Raw genomic sequence first — 22,435 nt, 5'->3', positions numbered from 1 at the left:
CTAGGAATTTTAAATTTCATCTCCCTTTTAATCATCACATTGTGTGTCAAACTCCAGATTCAAACTGTACATTCCACTTGGCAAACAACGTTATTGTTCAATTAATATATTATAATTAGGAAATAAACTTACTTTTCTTAGTTGATTTGCAAATGTAAATGCCGATATTGTCACACTCAGAAAATCCTCTGAAGAAAACAAGTAATTTGTTTTAAATTACAGAAGAAGAACAGTCATAAGAAATCCTTTTACTGAAAAATTATCAAACAAACCTAAGGAACTAGACCATACAGTTCCTCAAGTCTGGAGTTCTCTAGAATTTAGATGATCAAAGGAGGAACCTGATCAAGTCTTCAGTACAGAAGAAGACGGGTTAGATAAAGGTAAACTATTTCTGGAACTAGGAGCATAGTCTGAGAATTAGGGCCAAACCATCAAGGAACAATGTTAGGAAGCATTTCTACACACAAAAGGAGGTAGCTGTTCAGAACACTCTTCCACCAATGGCAGTGGATGCATGATCTGTTGTCGATTTTAAATCTGTGATAGATAAACTTTTGTTAAGCGGAGGTATTAAGGGATATGGGCCAAAGGCAGTTATATGGCGTTAGGCCACAGATCATCAATGATCATATTGAGTGGCAGAACAGGCTTGAGGAGTTGAATAGCCTACTCCAGTTCTTAGTTGCTCTGTTCCAGTATTCCTTATCACTATACAGAAAAGTTTTCATGAATGCCACCATTCTGCTTTATCCACTGAATTCACTTGATGCCCTAATGTCCAGAGCTCTTAGTCTTGAATACACGTACCAGTGGGGTGGTTGGGTCTTTGTTGTGTGTGTGAGTAAATAAGTACAGTCTGAAACATTTGAAGGAATATTTTGGTATTTGGTTCGAGGACAGATTTGGCAACCAATTTGCGTAGAACAGAGGCAGGGCAGGAAGTACAGGCCTAATATAAAGGCATGACTGTAGCCCCTGGATACACATTTGGATGCAGGATTACAAGCACCAGGTCAACAGGAAGTGAGGTATAGGCCTCGGGCATTGGTTCACTGACATTGACCTCGAAATCCTCTTGGAGATGAAAGTGGATAAGTGAAAAATCCTCTTTTCAGAAGATGGCAGATGAAGGCTACTAAAACAAATGGTTGAATGGTGGGAGATTGTTGAATCTAGAAGCGGCAGACCTTTACTGTGAATGGTTGCAGTGCCACAGATGCTTCAACTACTTTCTTCATTCTAGAAAAGTGAGTGCAAAATGTGACATTAATGACTGGCCTGTTTGTAATCAGCCTCTAAAAAGAAATATACTCACTTCAGTGGGTCCTCATGCACACTAAGATATGGTGACATTGCATAAAGAACACAGCATCAATGTGCAGTGGGAGTGAGAGTGGCAGAGGCAGATTCATGCAGCCCTCTGTAGAGGAGGGAGATCAGATACAGCCATGCTCAGTTGGTGCAAATGCAGTGCTACGGCAGCCACAAGAAACAAAGCTCTACTTGGACCAGCTGAGCAACTGTGTGCCTACATATCTGAGTTCCTTGAGGCAGTATGGGGTTATGTTATGGGGTTACAGGAGTCCACTCATCTCATTTTTGCTATTATATTTCAGGAAGTTGAATGAATGACTTCCTCCATTGAAAAGTGACCAGCTTCATGCAGAGCCATGTGAATGCAGAAGTAGTGCTTCGGCATGCGTGAAATACATGTGACATGCTAAACTGCGGACTTGTCATCACTGACCACACTAGCATTTATTGCCCATCCTTAATTGCAAAGGGCAAATAAGAGTCAGCCAGATTGCTGTGTCCAGAGTCACGTATATACCAGATTAGACCATAAGAGATAAGAGCAGGAGCAGGTTATCTGGCCAGTAGAGTCTGATCCACCATCCAATAATATTGTGTCTGATCTTTTCATGGACTGAGTTCCACTTACCCACCCACTTAGCATAACCCTTAATTCCTCTAGTATTCAAAAATCCATCTGTCTTTGCCTTAAAAACATTCAACAAGATAGCCTCAACTTCTTCATTGGGCAGAGAATTCCAAGATTCACAATCCTTTGGGGACAGAAGTTCTTCCTCAACTCAGTCCTAAATCTGCTCCCCCTTATTGTGAGGCTATACCCCTGAGTTCTACATTCACCCACTAGTGGAAATAACCTCCTTGCTACTATCTTATCTATTCCCTTCATAACTTTATATGTTTCTTTAAGATTGTCCCCTCCACCATTCTTCTAAATTCCAATGAATATGGTTCCCAACCTGCTCAACATCTCCTCATAAGCCAAGCCCCTCAACTCCAGAATCAACCTATTGAACCTCCTCTGCACCACCTCCAGTGCCGGGACATCCTTTCTCAAATAAGGAAACCAAAACCATCCACAGTATTCCAAGTGTAGCTCAACAGCACCCTATATAGCTGCAGCATAACCTCCCTGTTTTTAAACTCTAGCAATGAATGACAATATTCCACTTACTTTCTTAATTATCTGCTGCACCTGCAAACTAACATTTTGGAATTCATGCACAAGAATACCCAGATCCCTCTGCACAGCAGTGTGCTGCAATTTTTCAAATAATGGTCCAGTTTGCTGTTATTCCTACAAAGATTGATGACCCATTTTTATAGAAGGATATAGCGTAGAAGCAGGCCATTTGGCCCATCAAGTCCACAATGACCCTCCCACCTAGACACACCTCATTCCCGTAACCCTGCATTTCCCATGGCTAACCCACTTCGTCTCACATCTTTGGGCTGTGAGAAGAAACCAGAGCACCTGTAGGAAGCCTACACAGTTGTCCAATAGTGGAATCAACCTGATTGTCTGGCACTGTGAGGCAGCAGTGCTGACCACTGAGCCACTGTGCTACCCTAACATTGAATTTCATTTGCCAGATCTTACCCACTCGCTTAACCTATCTATATCCCTCTGCAGACTTTTAGTGTCCTCTGCACAGTTTGCTCTACCACTCATCTTAAGTAATCTGCAACTTTGGCATACTATACTTGGTCCCCAATTCCAAATCATCTATACAAATTGTAAACAGTTGCGGTCCCAACACTGATCCCTGAGGCACACCACTAGCCACTGATCACCAATCAGAAAACCATCTATTTATTCCCACTCTTTGCTCTCTGTGAATTAACTAATTGTCTTTCCATACTAATACATTACCTATAACATTGTGCACCTTTACCATATGCAGCAGACTTTTGTGCTGACTTCTGTTGAATGCCTTCTGAAAATCAAGATAAACCACATCCACCGGTTCCCCATTGTCCACTCCACTCATAATATCTTCAAAGAGTTCCGGTAAATTAGTTAAAAATGACCTGCCTTTCATCAACCCTTGCTGTGTCTGCCCGATGGAACACTTTTTATCCGGATGTCTCGCTATTTCTTTCTTGATGATAAATTTAAGCATTTTCTCCACTATAGAAGTTAAGCTAATGGGACTATAGTTACCCACCTTTTGTCTACCTCCTTTCTTAATAATGGCAGAGTTCCTGCCATTAATGAACCAGATGGATTTTTATGACAATCAACAGTGGTTATATGGTCATAATTGGGCTAGCTTTTATTCCAAATTTTTATTGAATTCAAGTTCCCCATCTGTCATTGTGAGATTCAATCCCATGTCTTCGAACATTAATCTGGGGTTCTGCATTATTTGCCGAATGATAGTACCTTTACACCACCACCTTCCCTTGATGCGTTGAGGGAAACACTCGTAAAAATGATATAGCCTCCCCTCAAAAAGTGCAATCACCCTTAAACGGGGTCTTGTGCCAACAGATTAGGCGAGTTGAGACTCTTTCTTCCAAACTGCAAGCAGATTGCCCTACTTTCCCAGTCAGAAAACCAGTCACTTCTCTCACATGCCAGCAATGAAGGTAATTGGGCCACTGGTGAGTTGAGGCCCTCAAGTGACTGTTAACTTATCAATTAAGGGCCTTAATCATTGGCCACATCAAGATGGTCTCCCATGGACCTCTGGCCCAGCACCTAATTGCTAAGGCACGATGACTCAATGGAAGGCAGGATGGTTCAGTGGTTGGGCAGCACAATGACACAATGGTTAGCACTGCTGCCCCACAGCGCCAGGGACCCAGGTTCAATTACAGACTTGGGTAATTGTCTGTATGAAGTCTGTACTTTCTCCCCATGTCTGTGTGAGTTTCTTCCAAGTGCTCTGGTTTCCAACCACAATCCAAAGATGTGCAGGTTAGGTGAATTGAGTATGCTAAATTGCCTGTAGTGTTCCGGGATGAATGGGTTAGATGCATTAGCCAGGGTAAATATAGAGTGGTAGGGGAATGGGCCTGGGTGGGTTATTCTTCAGAGGGTCGGTGTGGACTTTGTTGGGCTAAATGGCCTGTTTCTACACTGTAGGGATTCTATGAAGGCAGTAAGAATTCAGCGAGTATCTCTCTCCAGGGTAAACTACCTAATCATTTGCACATTTTGTAATTTGGCTTTCACGATTAGGAAGGGGAAAATTGCACCCTTTGTGTTTTGTTGATGTGCCTATCATAGCTAAATAGCTGAAAGTATTTAGAAGTTGTAAGATATGAATGAGACTTGCAGCAGTGACAACTGTGTGAAGAAGATGTGCTGTTTGCTCAAGGTTATTTATGTCTGCATGATGGGTGTCAAAACTCAAAGCGCTGAGTATTAAAAGACAGAATACCAGAATTAGTCTTCATTCAAATACGAATTTCTATTTTCAGAGACACCTGCTGCATACTGTAAACTACAGTTTAAATGCAATTAACACTAATTGGTATACATAGACATGTAAGGGGACTCGACAGGATAGCTGATGGGTGGGTAATTCCCCTTACGTGAGAATCTCGATCTAGGGAAGAGCATTGCTTCACAATTATGTCATTGTATTTATGACAGAGATGAAAAGGAGGGTCACGAGTTGTTGAAATGTGTTTCCAAAGAGATTTGAAGAGACTGAGTCATTAAATAGATTTAAAGTTAACTTACACAGATTCTTGAGTTAGAAGGAGTCAAGGTTTATGGGGCAGGCAGGAAAGTAACATTAAGGCCACAAGCAGATCAGTAAAGGAAGGTGGCTAGGTGGTGGGTGTGGCACCTTTTGGATTTTACGAGCACTCCTGCCTTCAAACACACCAATGAGAATGTAAAATACAGGCCAATAAGTTTACAGGGAAGAGAAGAGAAAATTATGCCCTTATGAACTTTATAGAGACTTGCAGCATTTTTAAAAAATTATCCTTATTTACTAAAGAATGAAGATACAAAATAATACATAAATATCAAAGAACACAAATACTAATAAGTACACTCTATGTGAGATAGTCAGTTATGTTCAGACTTTGAAAAGTACAATGAACGCAGTTACTTATACTGCAAAACTTTCCATCGATGCATCTGCAGAAGTGCAATGACTTGGTTAAGGGTCAGTGCTACAATATCTATCGAGAAACAGAAACCTGAGGTTGAGAGGTTTGTTTGGAAAACAATGTCCAAAGTGTGCGTGTGTGTGTGTGTGTATTGGGGAGTGTGGGTAGAAATTGAATTGTAATGCCTGTGCAATAGTCCATCATACAACAAAGTTTTCATTTTAAATTTTTCAACCACCTATTTAAATTCCTTCAAACGACCTCCTTTGATAAACATCTACTTACTTCCTCGTATCTCTTCCTTTAATTCAATATCAATTTTTGCCTGACTACACACCTGTCTTGAGATATTTTACTTTGTTAAACACAATCTACAGATGCAAATTGAGTGTGTTTTTTTATTTACTCGTGAATTGTGGCATTGCTGAAGGTGTCAGCATCTGTTACCCATCCCTAGATCCCTTGAAAAAGTAGTGGAGAGCTGCCTTCTTGAACCACTGCAGTTCATGAGATGTAGATGGACGCACAATGCATTTAGGGAGGGAGGTCCAGGATTTTGATTCAAATGACACTGAGAAAAAAGGACGATATATTTCTAAGTCAAGATGGTGAGTGGCTTGGAGGGGATCTTGCAAGTGGTGGTGTTCCAATGTATCTGCTGCCCTCTTCAAAATCAAAGACATTCTGGGTTTCGAACCTGCTGTCTAAGAAGCTTTGGTGAATTTCTGCAGTGCCTCTTGCAAATAGAACACACTGCTGCTGCTCAGCATTGGTGGGGGAGGAGTATGTGTTTGAGGTCATCTATTGTTTTGATGCTGTAACACTGTACAGGGAAGGTATTTAAACATATAATACAAAGTAATCATACATTTTGTAAATTCATTCATCATTCATTTCCAAGGACTAGTTTTTGGAAAGCTGTAATATTTTCATGAATCACAAAATCCCATGTTTCTAAAATTAAAACAATTAAAGGGATTACCTGGATTATCTGTATTCTCCGTGAAGCAATGGTGAGTAAACCATAAATGTACATGATCATCATGAAACTGTTGAAAATCATGACATTTCACACTTTTTTATGCTGCAGATCAGAATAGTACATGTATACAAATTCATTCATTTATGTTCATATGTGATGACAAACATATGTAATTTAAACCATGGGCATAATTAATTAAATTATATGAATAGAATGATCATGATACATCATACAAAGGATTTCAGGAAGATTTCATCTCTCATACTATTTCAAAGGACTCTCAATTTTTTAAAAAAATTTGTGCCATTCCAATTATCTGAAAACTTGTCTTTGTGGTCATAAAATTTGTTCAATGCTGACTCCACCCCAACAAAAGCTCCAGTATGCTGTGCTTTCTACTTATAATGTGGTGACCATTTAGTGTCATTTTTTTTCTCATTTATATTTACTTTGGATACTTATTTGTTTGTAGTCCACCTGCTATTGATGTTCCCAGTGTGGAGGAACCCAAGTCTCTGTTGGCCTTTGCACCTCAAAATGAAGGGATAATGTTACACATCTTTTGCTGCAACACTATGTGTAATCTAGCCCATGTCATGCACTTCACATTCTAAGATAGTGAAATTGAATCAGAATCAAAAAAGTAAAAAGGGCTCACAACCCTTGCTTCCCTTTAATATTGCAAAGTTCTTGCTATGTGGTGATTTAAATGACTGTTATCTACAGCCAGTAGTAAGCACACTGTTGAATGATTACACACCTGCGCAGAGCACAGAACATGAAGGGTCACTAAACTTGAAACATTAACTGTTTTTATCTCTACAGATGCTGCCAGATGTGCTGAGCTTCTCCAGCACTTTCTGCTTTTGATTTTCAGTTTTTTGTTTTTATATCAGTCTTCTTCAAAACGGTGGGTAACTTTGCAATTTTGGCAAGTTTGCCTTCAGTATTACCAAAGACTGGCAGAATGACATCAGATTGCTGATCTAACATCACCACACCATATTTTTCATAAACATGAGGAATGAGGGCAAACGGTCTAATTTGTAGCCACAAAATCCAGCCCAATGTAAAAGTGAATTAGACCTGGGATAAAAATAAATAAAATACCACAGTGAAGAAACTTTGTTTTAAAATGTTCTGCCCTCGCTGGACACTAAGATTGAGGAATGCAGAGGAAGATGTCCTCGATCTGAAGAGAATCAGGAATGGCCTCCAGACAAACTCTGGGCGATGCAACCATACTGTTATGGTGGTCAGTGCCAAGGGTCTAGCTTGAAGTATTAAGTTGCATTGTCAAATGAAGTTCAATTGCCTCACATAAGTGGTCCAGTTCAATCAATGAATCTTCTTGTAGTACCAACTGCACCACTAAATTCATATACTCTGCATACTACACCCCCATCATTCACCCACCAACAATTACTATCCATCTTAAAACCACTTATTCTATACAGGATAGTGGAAGTAGAGGGAGATTTGCACATGGTGAGACACAGAGTGAGTGAATGCATTGCAGTCAGCATAGTGGCAAATATTGCACAGGTATCAACTTGCAATGTAAGGCAAAACCTTCATTGCCAAGAATTCAGATGACAATTATGATGTGGCAGCACAAGATGGTTAATGGAGCATGTAATAGAAATGAGTAATGGAGTATGTTAACTGTATGTTCACACTTCACTTGTATTCAGTTGTTTGTCAGGATCAGTACATGATGAGTTAAAAACAATTTCAGCTGAAGAGAGATGCATTGCAAAGCCAAGGAATATTCTTCCATTCATGCCTTGAAAGTTTGGGAAACTTTGATCTGGTCACAGTATTAATAGTCATAAAGTGATTGCAAGAATCAAAATAGACCTTATCACCTTGTAACGGAATGACTAGGAGATGTTAGGTTAATCTTCCTTTTCCTATGTGAGTACAATGATGCATCTATTGATGTATTATGATTTAGTGATGAGTATATATAAAGAGCATTGTGAGTAAACCTATATAGCAGTCAGATTGGATTTGAAGTGTGATATGCCTGAGTTCAAATTATGTCAATATGGTCTCTAATTCATATTGGATGATCTGTTGTGATGTATATAAAAACTAATTTGGGATTCTGAAATGCAATAACATTGAAAAACAGATTATATATACCCTTACAACTGATGCCCATATTCTCTGGGATTTAAAGCATAAAAGTTTAAAGTTTAAAAAATATTAAAACATGAAAGTGGTTCCATATTGATTGTCAATACAAAATTTTGAACAATTGTCAAGTATGCCAGCAGTTTTCAGTTGATGTCAAAGCACATGAAGGAAGATGGCATCAAATTGACACAGATCTGTGGATAGAACTTGAGGATCATCCTGCCCAGCCTTACAAGTATTGGTCAATTCCATTCAGATGACAAAACTCAGCTTGCTGCTACAAAGGTTCAGATTGGTCATTATAGCTGTGTTCAAACAGACTTGTAGCGTGTTACAAACATCTATTCTCCAATAGATGTAAGAACTACACTAGCACCACAATGAGAGAACGATGGTGGCACTTTGGAACAAGAACTTACTATCCTGTCTCAGGATGATATCATCTATCTAACCATCAGTGCCTCTCCTACAGCACCTTGTTGTTACACCTGTTAGCTAAGACTACTGTCACTCATGCCAAAGGTGATGCAGCCCAAATGAGGACCTTCTAAGACCAAATTAAAGCAAAATACTGCAGATTCTGGAAATCTGAAATAAAAACAGAAACTGCTGGAAAACCTAAACAGGTCTAACAGCATCTGTAGAGACAGAAACAGAGTTAATCTTTTGAGTCCAGTAAAATTTTTCTTTGATTCCAACCTGTGACTGTAGTGAGTGGTTCATCTTCTGGCTGGGTGCTTCCTGGCACTGCCTTGTCTCTTTGTGAGGAAAGGGCACCTGTGGATTGTGTTAGGTTACATGTACCACCGTGCGTTTGGTCCTAAGGACCATTGGCTGGGATGATGGAGACCAGGTTTATGCAGCTCACTGGCAGCCCCCTGACCATGGAGGCAGAAAGACGGGTGCATAATTTACTACACTTACGCAGCTTCTGGGCAATTAGGGACATTGCACCCCAATACTAGTGTGATGTTCCTGTTCATGACTGTGCAATTGGATGAAGTTTCTGATTATCAATGCCACTGGGTCCTCATTTGCCTAAGGTTGAACAGTCCTTGAACTGCCAGCAGTCTGGGGCTTTATTTCCCTCAGCCAGCTGCAGACTTCTTGCAGTAAGGTGTTCACCAGACAATCCATGAGGTGGATATCTCAGCATGTAAGGTCCTTAGCGGTCTTGCAATGTTAGTTGCCTGCAATGTAAGTCAATGCTTCCTAAACAACATGCAAGGGGATTGGACAGGTATCATGATAATCGATTGGGTTGGTAATTGGTGGATGCCAATTTCAGTGGATCAGGAAAACATGTGCCCAGTGGACATGAATCAAATCCTGAACACAGTTTTATTACTGAGCAACATGGAGGCTTTTCGCAGCTAGCAATGAGCTGAAGTTGCCAGAAAACTGCACTGACTTCTATGTCAATTTTTTTTTACTTAATATTGAGCTTGTTCAATGAGTTTGTTAACATAGGAAGCTGAATATTAATAAGGTGAGTTGCAGTGTTAATAAGACATTTAACAAGCCATAAACTACCTTATTGACAATTCCATGCTACCTGGTGAGAAACTGCTCAGCAAATGCATTACACATCCATGATCAGAAGTCACACTACACCAGGTTATAGTCCAACAGATTTATTTGAGTGCTGCTCCTTCGTCAAGTGAAGTCACTTCACCTGATGAAGGAGTAGCGCTCTGAAAGCTTGTGACTTCAAATAAACCTGTTGAACTATAGCCTGGTGTTGTATGAGAAAAGATCAAGATAGACCTCTCTGAACCTTTGTCCTGATTCTGTCACAAATTCTGCCATAGACTATGCTGCTCAGACCTATAAGAGATTCTGCTTTTGTCACAGCATCTGCTGTTGTGGAATGAAGTCTACTAAACTCCATCCAAAGAAAAACATTACCAACAATGAGGATGTACATTTTCCCTCTGGAGTCAAATAAATCAAGATCTAGCTGGAAGGGTTGATGGCATCAAAGGTTCAGTTGCTATTATACTATCTGTGGCTTAATCATATCATTCTGTAATAATATTTTTCATGGTTGTTTGCAGGCCATCATACCAAAAGGTGTGCTTTTACTCTGCATTTTGTGATGCCTCCATGGAATCTCTGGAGGATCTTGTCTCTAATAAGTCTTAGAATCACCACTCATAGCAAACTAACAAGTTATCTACTAGTGTTTGCATTCCTCAAAGCATTGTTGTTTTGAACATATTCAAGCAAGCTGCCTAGAAGTGATGATTTGGAGATGCCAGTGTTGGACTGGGGTGTACAAAGTTAAAAATCACACAACACCAGGTTATAGTCCAACAGGTTTAATTAGAAGCACACTAGCTTTCGGAGCGTCACTCCTTCATCAGGTGGTAGCTGATGATTGCTATCACCTGATGAAGGAGCGACACTCCAAAAGCTAGTGTGCTTCCAATTAATCCTGTTGGACTATAACCTGGTGTTGTGTGATTTTTAGCCTAGAAGTGAAACTGTCATGGTCATTCTAACAGATGAGAGACTCTACAAACAATCAAGGTATTTTTCAATGTATAATTTCAGTTACATCATACTGTAAACGTTTGCTATAAATTCTGTGTCTTCCAATTGTGTATTCCACAACCACCTGTTGAAGGAGCAGCGCTCCGAAGGCTAGTGCTTCCAATTAAACCTGTTGGACTATAACCTGGTGTTGTGTGATTTTTAACAGTGACTTGTTCACCATCTTCACTTGTGCTTCTCACTTTTAGCTAGTCATGTTCTGTGAAGGTGGGAAAGTTTTGGCCAGTGTGGAAAAATTAGCTTTCATCTCTGAAATGAGTGAGACATCTTGCTCTTCAGCTACATCAACTGAAGCTCATCACAGAGTGCCTGCAAATGTCGTGCCTCTCCTGACACATACCCTAATGTTGAATTTTATCTCATTAATCTCAAAGTGACATCTTGGCAATTTCTTTAAAACTTAGATACAATCAAAGATTTGTGGTCTGACTGTACCTTAAATCGTAACTCAATAAGACAATCAGAACTTTTTTCTCACACCTACAATACAACCAAAGCTTCTTTCTTATTGATTGAATATTATGATTCTATCTCTATTAAAGATCTAGAGGCGAAGTAATGTTTTTTTTTGACATCATCTTGAACTTTCGAGAGTATGACTTCTAGCCCTGTAGAAGGTACATCTGCTGCCACTATGAGCAGTTTTGGACTGTGGTGTGTAAATATATCACAAGAAATACGGATTTCTTTAATCTCCATGAATACCTTTGCTTGTCTGAAGAAGAATTATATTGTATTCAAAACATTAACCCCGTTTCTTTCTCCACAGAAGGTGCCAGACCTGCTGAGTTTCTCCAGCACTTCCTTGTTTTTTATGTTCTTCGGGACTGGGAAAACTTGGTCAGTCGTGGTACTTCCAATTGATGGACACTGAAGTTCCTCACTCACGGTGCAATATGTGTTTCTTCCATTTGTGTTTATTTGGTTTACTAATTCACCAGCTTGGAGGTTGGGGGTGGTGGCAACATTGTGGTAGGGCAGCATAGGGGCTGTAGGTGGTAATCAGCAACTCATGTTTGAGTCAATGCCATGAGATGTAATGAGTACCTGTAATAACATTGAGGAGTCTCACTGTATACCGCCATGCTGCTACCTCTGATGGATCTATCTTGCTGGTGAGACAGGAAGATGGAGGTAGTTTCTAAGGAATTGTCTATAAGGTATAATTCTGTGAATTTACCAAGTCAGGTGTTGCTGAGCTAATTTGTGGGACAATTCTCCCAATTTTGGCACAATCTCCCAGGCGTTATGAGGAGGATTTTATAGGTTCTACAATCGAAAAATGTGGCACTGGAAAAGCACAACAGGTCAGGCAGCATCTGAGGAGCAGGAAAGTCGACATTTCGGGCATAAGCTCTTCATCAGGAACGTGACATTCCTGATGAAGGGTTTATGCCTGAAACGTCGACTCTCCTGCTCGTTGGATGCTGCCTGGTCTACTATGCTTTTCCAGCGCCACACTTTTTGACTGATCTCCAGCATCTGCAGTCCTCATTTTCTCCTAGGCATTGTAACCTTACTGCAAAGCCTCTTCAAAGGAATCCCACCTTTAAGAGGTTCTTAGAGTCATAGAGTCATAGAGATGTACAGCTTGGAAACAGACCCTTCGGTCCAACCGGTCCCATGCTGCTACCTCTGATGGGTCTATCTTGCTGGTGAGACAGGAAGATGGAGGTGGTTTCTAAGAAATTGTCTATAAGGTATTATTCCATGCCGACCAGATATCCCAACCCATATTATTGAACACCAGAGACAGAGAAAGACCATAATTTCTGCCCACAAAGCACCGATCAGTATTACCCAATTCTCATGTGTGACTGCCCTCTTCCTAAAACCATGAAATGATACCAGGCAGCTGATTACTGTCCAGCCTCCCCACCCCACTGACTGTGTCTGCAATCTGTTCCTCCTTCCCCTAACCACACAAGGCAAACCAAGCTCAGGGTCTTTGTGAAAATCAAGGCCGGAGTGTGCAGGCCTCCTGAAGATGGGGAGGGTATTGTAAAATTAAACGGGGAAGGTGAGGAGGTGGTAATATCACACACTGGGCTGAGGAGTGGCAGATGGAGTCTTCTCCTCTTACATTCCTGATGAAGGGCTTATGCCTGAAATGGCAACTTTCCTGAGCCTTGGGTGCTGCCTGACCTGCTGTGTTTTTCCAGCGCCACACTTTTCAATTCTGATTTCCAGCATCTGCATTCCTCATTTTCTCCTTTGTAGGTTCTACAGGCTGGGTTTATATGCTGTACCCTTCCAGAATCTGGACATAATCATGGTGAAGTAATTCCAACTTTATATTTACACTAAATATGTTATTACAGACTATTGTAGATTACGATTTCTCGCAGTCTCCATTTTAGACTTGCTCTGAGTGTTCTGTTCAACTCATAATTACATTATTAATTACATCTGTTTGATTTATATTATCCCTTACTCGCCAAACCGCACACAAGTAATAATATTAATTTTCAAATTCTAAGATCTACACACCTTTGATAAAGTCTGTTGTTTTAAAGGCAAAAGCTTGCTTCTGTAGTATTCAATCTGACGTCCAGGCTAGGAGAAATAGATCAGAAGTTTAGGTTTTACAGTTCCAAATTTTACGTATACAATTAACTCAGGCAATATCCATTTTAAATGTGGATACCAAAATGGATAATGGACTAGGTGACACAAAGTTATGCCAAAATTGCAAGTAGATTTTGCAGGTAAAATTAGATTAGATTACTTACACTGTGGAAACAGGCCCTTCGGCCCAACAAGTCCACACCGCCCCGCCGAAGCGTAACCCACCCATACCCCTACATCTACATTTACCCCTTACCTAACACTATGGGCAATTTAGCATGGCCAATTCACCTGGCCTGCACATCTTTTGGACTGTGGGAGGAAACCGGAGCACCCGGAGGAAACCCACGCAGACACGGGGAGAACGTGCAAACTCCACACAGTCAGTCGCCTGAGGCAGGAATTGAACCCGGGTCTCAGGCGCTGTGAGGCAGCAGTGCTAATCACTGTGCCACCGTGCCGCCCACAAAATGTAAATAGATAGAGATATTATCAAAGGTCACACGAACTTGCTAGATCTGCTACTACAAAATCGATGTAAAATGTTCAGAACTGCAGAGAAATGGTGTAAACAGCCAACTATGTAATTCCTTTATGGATTCTGCAATTCTTCCAGTGAGATTTTAGAATTAAAATAGGAAAACTCCCATTAAAATCTTTAAGATTTTCAAGAATGCAACCAGTCAAAATCAAAGGTCCCTTACAGAATAAACAGAGTTGGACGGAAAAGGCCTGGTAGTAGTGTAGAGGGGCTAAGAGAGTAAATGAAGAGAAGAGAAAAAGGGAAGATGGAAGAGGGAGGGTTGGAGAAAGAGGTACAGTGAATTAGGAGAATGAAAGAAGAGATGGGAATACGAGGCACGTAATGGTAAGATGTGTGAGGCCAAAAGAAGACAGAAAGGAAGTGTGAAGTGAATAAGAATTGACAGAAGGATTGAGGAAGTGATTAGGATGGCAGAGAGGGACAGAGTATTTTAAGAAGAGAAGAAGGAATGGGGAACCAGAGAATTGGGTGAGTGCAAGGATGAAGAAAATTTTGCCATAGGGCAGTTCTACATTTAAGTGTTAGCTTTGTAAAATTAAAATAGCTTCAGACTTTTGTCATGATAAGGATGGGTTGTATTAGTCAATTTTACCTTAATTAAAGAATAACCTGAAAGAGTACTGTGGGATTGTGTTCAAATAAGGGCCAAAGTCAGAGAGTGGCAAAAATAGCTTCTTTATTCAGCAACCACAGTAGCGTAAGTTCGAGGTATCAACAGAATCCCAAAATACAGTTCTTACAGTAGCCTCTTTATACACAGGTCTTCCATATTTTAAAATTCCATCACTATGATATTACATTCAAAGTCTGTGAGAAGATTTGTAGCTCGGGTGCTCGTTGTTGTGGTTCTGTTCGCTGAGCTGGGAATTTGTGTTGCAGACATTTCGTCCCTGTCTAGGTGACATCCTCAGTGCTTGGGAGCCTCCTGTGAAGCGCTTCTGTAATCTTTCCTGCGGCATTTGTGGTGGTTTGAATCTGCCGCTTCCAGTTGTCAGTTCCAGCTGTCCGCTGCAGTGGTCGGTATATTGGGTCCAGGTCGATGTGCTTATTGATTGAATCTGTGGATGAGTGCCATGCCTCTAGGAATTCCCTGGCTGTTCTCTGTTTGGCTTGTCCTATAATAGTAGTGTTGACCCAGTCGAATTCATGTTGCTTGTCATCTGCGTGTGTGGCTACTAAGGATAGCTGGTCGCTATCCCATGCAAGGACTGCACAAAACACTACACAGGACAAACAGGAAGACAGCTAACGATCTGCATCCATGAACACCAACTAGCCACGAAACGACACGACCAGCTATCCTTAGTAGCCACACACGCAGATGACAAGCAACATGAATTCATCTGGGACAACACTACTATTATAGGACAAGCCAAACAGAGAACAGCCAGGGAATTCCTAGAGGCATGGCACTCATCCACAGATTCAATCAATAAGCACATCGACCTGGACCCAATATACCGACCACTGCAGCGGACTGCTGGAACTGACAACCAGAAGCAGCAGATTCAAACCACTACAAATGCTGGAGGAAAGATCACAGAAGCGCTTCACAGGAGGCTCCCAAGCATTGAGGATGTCACCTAGACAGGGGACGAAACATCTGCAACACAAATTCCCAGCTCGGCGAACAGAACCACAACAATGATATTACATTATTTTATCTATAGAACACAAAGGTTTGAGGGACTTCTGTCCTGGGGAAGACATTACTTAAATGGTGGCTGTTACCACTGATGGGATTAAGACTATCTGTCTGGTCTGCTTGCATAATTAAGAAGTGTTAGTCATTTTGTCTTTTAAGTTAGTAAATGTTAGTAAAAGTACTCAGTCTGTATGCTCTAAATAAGTTAGAAATTATATCTGTACTTAATAATAGAATAAAGGATATTAAACTGATTACTGCAGCTAGGTTGTGAGATTTGTTACCTATTCGCCAGTGCGAGTTTCATTTATTCATGCGATTTTACTTAAGCACTGATTTGGCTGTTATTTTCTCAAAGGGATAGCAGCCCAGTTAAAAGGTATTTAACAAGTACATACTAATTGGTGAAACTGTTTGATGTTCTGTAATCTATTCATGCATGATAGACAGTTGGTAAGGACTGATTAATATTATAATCTTTAGTGGAGCAAGGGTTGATAAGGATGGAAGGTATGAGAAAGCAGTAATGGGTTGAAAGGGTTGTTTTGATTAGTAATGAGTAGTAAGGATTGTTTTAATTTGGTCTATCTTGTTGTAGTAATATATACTGCAGAACCATGGTTTTATGAATGAATGGAACCATGTTATAATATGGACGTGCTATGTCGAAGGCATCTTAAAACCCATTGTACAGGGGATCGTCAGCTTCTGTCGCAACACGACAGATTTCTTAGAAAAACTCAGCACCCACGGACCAGTCAAAATGGGAATATTCCTCGTCACAATGAATGTTTCCAGCCTCCCCCACAATGACGGCATCGTGGCAACAGCCTCAGTACTCAACGGCAATAACTGTCAATCTCCAAGCACTGTCCTACAACTCATCCGCTTTCTCCTCAATCACAACGCCTTCACCTTTGACAACTACTTCTTCACCCAGAGACTAGGACCCGTGGACACAGCCTTAGAATGAGAGGTGGTAAATTCAGAACAGAAATGCGGAGACATTTCTTCAGCCAAAGAGTGGTGGGCCTGTGGAATTCATTGCCGCAGAGTGCAGTGGAGGCCGGGACGCTAAATGTCTTCAAGGCAGAGATTGACAGATTCTTGTTATCTCGGGGAATTAAGGGCTACGGGGAGAATGCGGGTAAGTGGAGTTGAAGTGCCTAGCAGCCATGATTGAATGGCGGAGTGGACTCGATGGGCCGAATGTCTTATGGTCTTATGGTCAGATACATAGAACAGCTATGGGGACAAACTTTGCACCCCAATATGCCAACATTTTCATGCATAGGTTCGAACAAGACTTCTTCTCTACACAGGACCTCCAACCAACACTATACACTAGGTACATTAACACATTTTCTTCCTCTGGAGTCACTGATAAATGAGGTTCATCCCATCATCAAACTCATCATGGACTACTCTCTACTATGTGTCTCATTCTTGGACACATGCATCTCCCTCAAGGATGGGCACCTCACTCTACCGCAAACCCACGGATAACCTCACGATGCTGCACATCTCCAGCAGCTCTACGCATACACAGGATCTGTTCAGATGAGGAGGATCATGACGGGCACCTGGAAGTACTCAAGGATGCCCTCATAAGAACGGGTACAATGCTTAACTCATCGATCATCAGTTCTGATGTGCTACAGCAAGGAACTATAATGACCTCCTCAGGAGACAGACATGAGCTGCAATCAACACGGTACCCTTCATTGTCCAGTACTTCCAAGGAGCCGAAAAACTATGCCATGTTCTACGCAGCCTGCAACACATTATCAAAGAGGATGAGCACCTCACCAAGACCTTCCCCACACCTCCACTACTCGCCTTTAAACAACTACAAAGCCTCAAACAGATCATTGTTCGTAGCAAACTGCCCAGTTTTCAGGACAACTCCACACAACCCTGTCATGGTAGATGTTGTAAGATGTGTAAGAGTGTGGATATGGATATCACCATTACATGTGAGGACACCTCACACCATATTCGTGGCAGGTACTCATACGACTCAGCCAATGTTGTCTATCTTATATGCTGCAGGCAAGGATGTCCTGAGGCGTGGTACATTGGTGAGACTGAGTACAGACTATGGCAATGGATGAATGGCCACTGCACAACAATCAACAGACAGGAGTGTTCCCTCCCACTCAGAAAACACTTCAGTAGTCTGGCACATTTGACATCGGACCTTCGGGTGACCATCCTACAAGGCGGACATCAGGGTCGGCAGCAACAAAAAGTGTGGGATGAATTTGTACTTGCAGAGTTACATTTTACCTTGCGCATGAATCCATGTAAGATTCCTTTTTTCAACATTGTGGCACAGACAGTATCACACAGGGAAGCTCACACCTTCAATACATTATCTGGGCTGACAGACACCAATTGTTAAAGTTCACTTGAGAATGTAACTTTTTAAAAAACTGTTTCAATTTACATATGAAAGAACTGAAACCAACATGGTTATTCTAAAAGATGAAAAATTAACAAACAATCCAGGTCTTTTTCAATATATATTTTCAATTACATCACACTGTAAACTTTTGCTAAAACTTCTGTGTCTTACAATCTTATACTCCACAGCCACCTGATGAAGGAGCAGTGCTTTGAAGGCTAATGCTTCCAATTAAACCTGTTGGACTATAATATAGTGTTGTGTGATTTTTAACCATGTTATAAAAGGAAGCTTTTAAGTGTTATGAAGTGCGTTAATAAAGGAGTTATGAATGTGTAAATATAAAGCGCTTGTGAGTGGATTAGTGAAAGGACCTACAATATCTCTCAGTCCCCCCTTTTGATTCTACCAAGACCTTTCGAAGATAATCACTCACTTCTTATCATTACTTAAATATATCACTTGGTTCTTTTAGATGTTGGAGGTGCTTGCTAGGACATGGCTCGTAATTGGGGATGGTTCATAACAGCTTGTTGGCAAGTGTATTTTACAAACAAGAAAGCATGTACAGTTAGAATAACAATAATAAACATCATGGTGGTCAGTCAGTCTCTGGTCGTGCTGTATTGTGGGATGCCTTTTTGATGTAGGAGGTGTGACTCCTGGCCTTCTTCCCTCAGACCTTAACAGCCAACTGGGTGATCAGTAGCATCTGATAAGATCCTTCCCACTTCGTGCCAAAAGGGTCAATGTGCATCTTTTTCACAAGAACCCACTGGTACGATATCATGACCTCCCTCCACCAGGTCTTTCCAGGCAGCTGATACCCATGAGGAAGCAGAACTTAACAGCATCGGTTAGTATTTTGCAATGGGACAATAGGACATCACTCGTAAGATGACATTTAGCAGCTTAGCAGGAGTCTGTGCAAAAGTTGGCAGATTGATCCTCTGCTGTTCTGCAGTCAGGGCCTAATTCCGCTGGCTGTGCCGATGCTCCAGGTGGTAGGCTACTTGATTTCATGACAGTGTGAAGTATCGTGACACCCATCCAGCCTTCTTGTGATCTGTAGTTAATACCTATTTCCCGCTTGCCTTTCAACCGGGCCACACCAGGCTGTTAGAGATAATGTGGGTTTTTATTAAAGTCCCTTTTTCCTGTTTGGTACAAGGTGGAGATGTTCTTGTAAAAGTCATGGGTTCCATTTTAGTAACCCACGGTCATCCTTGTTTTTAGTCAATTTGGGGTGATCTTTTCATTCTTCCCTTTGTAGGGTTCTGATGGACCACGTTACCTGTCCATCACTGAAATGTAAAAATGAATTCAGTTGGGTGAGGAAATCCATTTTGAGGAGCAGTTCGACAACAGGTCCTAGCCATATAAAGCTTATGAACTCATAGGGACCAAATTCAATGTGTATGGGGTTGGTCCTTTTAATTTTGATTCTCGCAACTCCTGCTCCATAAATTGTTCTCACTGTCCAGTTTAGCAGGAGTTTGATCTCATACTTCTCGGGTAGGCATATCAATTCTGCTCGTGTCCAAAAGGCATTCAATGTCCGGGTCGCTCGCCCTCATGGTAACATACAGTCTATCTCCCCTCTGCTGGCATAAAGCCAGTAGGAGTGTAAGGGGCATAGGCTGGGCTCTTTCAGATTTTGTCAACTTCAGCAGCTCCTGCTGCTGCTAGCTGATTAGTTTTTCAAATTGTTTGAGGAGATTTGTCTTACTCCCAATTTCTGGGGTCTCCTCTTCCCCATTGTTTATTGGGAAACTTTTCCCTTTTCCCTTTTGCCAGCACCTCCTGGCCCAGTGGCCTTTCTTCCCACAGATGTAACATTTCTCTTGGCATTTGTCTTTGGTCTTCTCAGGGTTACTGAAGGGTCTGTTACATTTGTTCTATCTGTACCATTTGCAGTTTGGCAGCCAAATTCCTGTCAAACTAGTAGGCTCTGGTCCCAGTCTGGTTTGGTTCACTTTAAAATTTTAGTGAGCTCAGTTTTAAATCCAACCACAAAAGCAGTGAGCCATAATCACAATCTTCAAAATCCTTGTCATTCTGCACATTTGGGATCCTGCATATTATTTTCAGGACATCCTAAACATTTCCTCATATTCTGGGATTTCTTCTATGGATTTTTGACAGCAAACTGTTACTTTTGTTCAACTGGTCTAATGTGGACTCAACCCCTGTAACCACTATTTTATTGCTGTCCAGATAGTTTGTAGCTCCTGCTCATATTCTCCAAGAGCAACTCTGACTACCTCATGGACGAGGCACAGAACACCCATGGGATCTCCAATATTAGGGTTCTTAGCAGAGGCAGTAATTCAGACTGCTCTGCCAACCATCCAACCCAAATTTTGGATCTGCTAAACAAAACTAATTAGAGGAAACCTTTAAGACCATTATTAATTTCCTTACTGGCATAAAATTCACCAAAGAGGGGGAAAACAACAACAAATTAATTCCTAGATGTCACAGTAGAGTAAACAGCCAATGGGGAACTGCAAACCAGCGTCTACAGGAAATCAACACGAAAGGACCAAATAATGAACTACAGAAGCAATCATCACAACACCAACAAATTCAGGTGGATTCGGACATTATTTCAATGAGCAACACAGAGGAACTATGAAGAGCAGAGGAAAATCACCTATACAGCGTATTCAAACAGAATGGGTACCCAATGAACACATTGAAGGGCTTTTGCCCGAAACGTCGATTTTGCTGCTCGTTGGATGCTGCCTGAACTGCTGTGCTCTTCCAGCACCACTAATCCAGTATTTGCTTTCCAGCATCTGCAGTCATTGTTTTAAGTCAATGAACACAGTCCAACGACTTCTCAGCAATAAACCCAAACAAGCAGACAAAACGCATCCAGAAACCCTAGCCACTCTCCCCTACATCAAAGACATCTCGGAAATGACTGCCAGATTACTCAGACCACTTGGCATCATGGTAGCCCACAAACCCACAAAACACACTAAAACAGCAGCTTGAAATTGAAAGACCCTATACAGACAAAAAGCAAAACTAATGTAATTTACAAAATACCTTGCAAGAACTGTAACAAACACTACGAGCCACAAAAAGACATGACACACTCTCACTAATATCCTTACATACAGATACAAGCCAAACAGAGACATGCATGAGAATTCCTAGAAGCATGGCATTCCAACCAGAACTCTATCAGCAAACACATTGACTTGTATCCCATTTACCACTTTATGAGAAAAAGAACAGGAAATGATGTCACCACAGGAAATGGCATAATCACCTAAGAAAACCCAAACACATGAATAGAAAGTGGGCCATACCACTAGTGCTTCATCTGGAGGCTCACTGATGATGTTACCTAGTATGGTGACGAAACATTTGAAAACGAACCTTCCAGTGAGCAAATCTACATCTAGAATTCTGTCTTTATGTTTCTGTCTGGTGGTTTTCCCCAGACCCATCTCATATCATCTAGAGTCCATTGTCCTTGATGCATATTATACTTCTGCCTGATTTTGGTTAGGGTCTTCCTTAACGATAACTGTACCTCAAGGTAATTCTGTAACTCCTGTAGCATTTCTTCCTTAGTTATGTCAGGAGGGACCATCCCACTTTGGAGGGCATAAGCAGTTTCCCAAGGTCACTCATGATCACTCTAATTCACACGTCACAGGCAATTTCCTTTTGAAGGCTATGTAAGCAGATTTGAGGTCAAGATGCAGGGGAATTTGAACAAATGTTGAGCAGTGGATGTGGTGTATATGGATTTCAGCAAGGCATTTGATAAGGATCCTCATGGTAGGCTTATTCATAAAGTCAGGAGGTATGGGATACAGGGAGACTTAGCTATCTGGATTCAGAATTGGTTGGCTGATAGAAGGCATGAGTGGTTGTAGATGGAAAGTATTCTGCCTGGAGGTCAGTGGTGAGTAGGGTCCTGCAGGACTCTGTTCTTGGGCCTCTGCTCTTTGTAGTTTTTATAAATGACTTGGATGAGGAGGTTGAGGGGTGGGTTAGTAAATTTGCAGATGACACAAAGAGTGGAGGTGCCGTTGATAGTATCGAGGGCTATTGTAGGCTGCAGCACGACATAGACAGAATGCAGAGCTGGGCTGAGAAATGGCAGGTGGAGTTCAACCTGGATAAATGCAAAGTGATACATTTTGGAAGGTCGAACTCGAATGCTGAATATAGGATTAA

Source organism: Chiloscyllium punctatum, chromosome 4, assembly GCF_047496795.1.
Source record: "Chiloscyllium punctatum isolate Juve2018m chromosome 4, sChiPun1.3, whole genome shotgun sequence".
Classification (NCBI taxonomy): Eukaryota; Metazoa; Chordata; class Chondrichthyes; order Orectolobiformes; family Hemiscylliidae; genus Chiloscyllium; species Chiloscyllium punctatum.
The sequence above is the reverse complement of the archived record's forward strand: the minus strand, read 5'-3'. Positions refer to the sequence as shown.